The 3,878-nt window shown below is 40.5% G+C and overlaps 1 pseudogene; it reads right to left on the reverse strand.

Moving 5' to 3' along the window:
• Positions 1-234: 234 nt before the first annotated feature.
• Positions 235-652, reverse strand: LOC127559217 (cyclic AMP-dependent transcription factor ATF-1-like; annotated as a pseudogene).
• Positions 653-3,878: the final 3,226 nt, after the last annotated feature.

Below are 3,878 nucleotides of genomic sequence, written 5' to 3' on the forward strand. Positions count from 1 at the left end.
TATTGTTAATGTTAATTCCAATAGAAGGTTCCAGTTATGCCAGGAACGTGCTTGAAGTCCTCTTATTTCCATTTTGTACTATCACCAACATCTTGTAAATAAAATCTTTAGTTTTTATGTTGCAACTTCTTGTTTTAAAAGTTTCATTTTTGACCTTTTAGCTTATAAAATTCCATATACAAAGAAAATTCATTTAATTTTTAGATAAGTTCATAAAATTTGTTTATCTTCTTTTTAGACACTTTTATGGGAGTAGAGCTCTTCTAAAGTTTTTAATTCTTCTTTATAGACTTTTTGTTGTTTTTAATTTTCTAAGACTGCAACTTGATTTCCCAGACACTTAATATATTCTTTTTCCTTTTTATGGCATTCTCAAGCAACTTCTCTATTTTTTCATCAATCTTATTTCTCTTTTCAACTGTGAATCATCTGCTTTGGTTGTCTGATGTGTTAGAATGACTGGAGATGTTATCAGCGCTGTCTGTGGAAGGTTAGTATTTGTGGATGGAACAGGAATCTGTTAAGTCTGCATATCTCCTGATGCAGTCACCGGTTGCTTGGGATAGGTATCTGCTGTCTATCAGCTGTCTGTGCACACTGAAGAATTACTGTTCCTTGTTGAGTGTTACCTGCGTTTGCCATTGTTCATGCCTGCAGCCCCTCTACTCCATCTGTGCTTGTATTGGCCAGTTGTGACGTTCCATTTTGGGCAATGACAATGTCCTGTCCAGTGCTAGTCTGCTAGATAGTAGTTAAACAGACATAGATGAGATTGTTGAAAGTCCACGGTTTTGTCTGTCTTCTTTCTTATCTCTGGGAAGAAAGATCGTCCAAGATTTTTAAAAGACAGGCACTGCGCTAAAATCCCCCGAGCTTTGGGTGAAGAACCTATGGATCGGATGAATCCTGAGAACCTTCACCATCTGATCGGGATGATATCTGCGCTGTCTGTACTTGGTGGGATGACCCTCTTGATTCTGTACTCGTTCTCCAGAAAAATGCATAACTGTCCCAACTCCCCTGGGAGACGGCAATTGCGCAATGTAAGAGATATGAGCACCCTGTTCCATTATCTCTGGGGCTGTGTCTGAACTGTTACCTTTATCGACTGTGACCATCTAGATGTCATTGCTCGGGTTCCTTGGCGGCTGTGTGTGCGTGTGTGCGTGGTTCCCTTCCCGAGAATCAAGTTTCAAGGACAGTTCCCTCTATCTCTCACCTCCTGTCCATCCCTCCAGCCATGGCCCAGTCCCGCCCGCTAGCCCTATCTGCCCAGGTGGCCTCCTTCGGGGCGGAGGTAGAGCTGGGGGTCGCGGCCGCGGTGGTTCCTAGTCGACTTCACTATGTCTCGGGACCCGAGACTCGGAGATTCTGGAGAAAGGGAGACTATTTAACTTCTTATCTGCAAAATGAAGAGGTTGGCTTCCGTGATATATAGGCTCTCTTCTATCTTTAAAATTTATTATTCACCCGACTTTTTAATTCCAAGAGTCTATGGTATAGAGGTGAACTACAAAAGACGAAGAGAGTAGGAGAAAGTGAGTAATTCTTGTGATTTACCTCCCGAATAAGCAAGGGGTGGAACATAATCCAGAAAACCTGGATTCAGATCTTACTTCTGATTCTTAACTAACTGTGCGACCTCAATGAGCCTGAGTTTCCTTATCTGTAAAATCAAGGGAATGGATTAAGTGGCTTCTAAATTTTCTTTTAATTTTTAATCTCCGATCTTATGGTCTTTTAATTGGAAGCAAGGAAATGGTCTTGTGATGATGTCCTCCAATCATTCTGCCAGAACCCTATTTCTCTTTCTCTCCATTGCTGCCCGATCCAATCCTTGCTAGAGTTCACCATTGTTCCTGGTCACTCAAAATCTCCTTCTTCTGTGCCCACAGCTGAAACACCATGGAAAGTAGTAATCCAAGAGCTGGCCGAAAGAGCAGGAAGCTGGGATCCAGACGTCGCCACCAAATGAAGGAGGTGGCTGATGAGGAAGGTCCTCCAGTCCCAGACTCTGAGCAGTGGCCCTCCCAGGCCACCGAGGAACTGCAGGATTTCTTCAGGGAATGTGGAGCTGAACAAAAGGGTTTCATTACTCGGGAAGATCTGAGGGTGAGGTCATTGGCTGCATGTCCAGTGCGGAAGGCCTTTCTTTCCCCTTTCCTCCCCTCCAAGCACTGCTTCTAGAAAAACCAGCACCCCAAAATATCTTCTCCACTGATGCTAGTCTTTCTATATTTCTATATCAGGACATGATATGATAATTAATTAATGAATGGTTGAATGCATGAATAAATGATTGATTAAATTATATTGTTGAATGAATCTGTTGAATAAATGAATGAATGAGTGATGAAAGAAAGAATGAATCACTGCATAATTGATTTCCCTATCCAGGGTGCTTTCCTTATCATCTGGACTTTCTCTAGCAGATCCTCTACTGTCCACCTTCCCCTCTCTCCTTTTTATATATTCACTTCTTCTGTTAAAATGTAAACTCCAGTATTTAGCACAATGTCTGACACATAGTAAATACTTTATAAATGTATCTGACTGAATAACTGAATACCTGAATAAATGAATGGATGAATGATGCGGTACATATGAATTTGAGCAAGACTGTAGAACATTCTGCTATGTCTCAAATTCCTGTCATTAGAAACTTTCCTTTGGGTTGAGATATTATTGATAGGATTTAAATTCAAATCTTCTAACTTTAAGTTCAGTACTCTTTCCACTAAATCAGGTCCCTAAAAGGAATTTGAGGAGCACTGAAGATTGGATAATGTAGTAGAGTGGAAAAGAAGCTGTATTTGAAATTGGAAGACCTGGGTTCAAATTCTCCCATCTCTAGTAGTAGGAAGCTGTATGTCTTTGAGAAGGGAGAGGATTTTGGGGCCTCTGTTTCTTTATCTGTAAGATAAGGGGAAAGATGAATTAGATAATTTCTGGGGTCTTGTTCCAGAGTCCTAGGATTCTATTGTTTCATAATTTTTTCAAGGAAAGGTACTGTATGGGTGTGATTTAAACTTTGGTCAACATGGCACTATCTCCAATTTTTGTTCTTTTCTTCCAGAAGGCAAAGTTCAGTTTCCTGGGGAACCCTGAAGAGCTAGAGCTAATCTTTGAGTGGCTGGACCCGGAGAGGAAAGGAAGCCTCACAATCAAAGATTTTACTTCTGGACTCAGTATGTCTCCCAAGGTGGATTTGGGTCAAAGGGATGAGAAGGCAAATGAGTAAGGTGGAGCAGTGCCTGGTGGTGTTGCAATCCCACATGGACACTAACACATGCCTCTTCTCAATTTGCAGAGGCTTTCAGGACCCTCACTCAAACAATACAGACCCCTTAATTTTACAGATCTTCCTCTGATATTTTGTTGTGTTGTGGAGATGACCCTATTTTAAAAAAAAGTTTTGGTGAGGATCTTCATATTGGAACCTCAATATCTTCAGGTCCTATCAGGGTGAAAGTGTGTGTACTTGATGATTGACTCAAGTTCAGAGAGGCTCATCACAAGGTGAACTTGGGAATGATGAGCTGTTTGGTCATAGAAATTCTGGAATAATATCTACCAAGTGATGGGGGCGGGGAGGTAGTGATCTGCTTCAATGGAAAGAGTATCTCATCTCTGAAATCTAAATTCTTGAAATACTGAAGATCAAAATTAAAAGATTTAAGATAAAAGTGGTCTTACATATTATGTAGTTTAATCCCCTCATTTTATAATTTGTATTTATAGAAACTGAAGTCCAGAGAAGAAAAAGATTTGTCTAAGCTCGTGTAGGAAGTTTCTAATATTGCCAGATCAGATAGATAGAGGATAGGAAAGGATAGATAGATAGGAAAGTAGGTAGATACAGACTGTTCCATAAGAGA

The sequence above is a fragment of the Antechinus flavipes genome, chromosome 4 (genome assembly GCF_016432865.1).
Source record: "Antechinus flavipes isolate AdamAnt ecotype Samford, QLD, Australia chromosome 4, AdamAnt_v2, whole genome shotgun sequence".
Taxonomy (NCBI): Eukaryota; Metazoa; Chordata; class Mammalia; order Dasyuromorphia; family Dasyuridae; genus Antechinus; species Antechinus flavipes.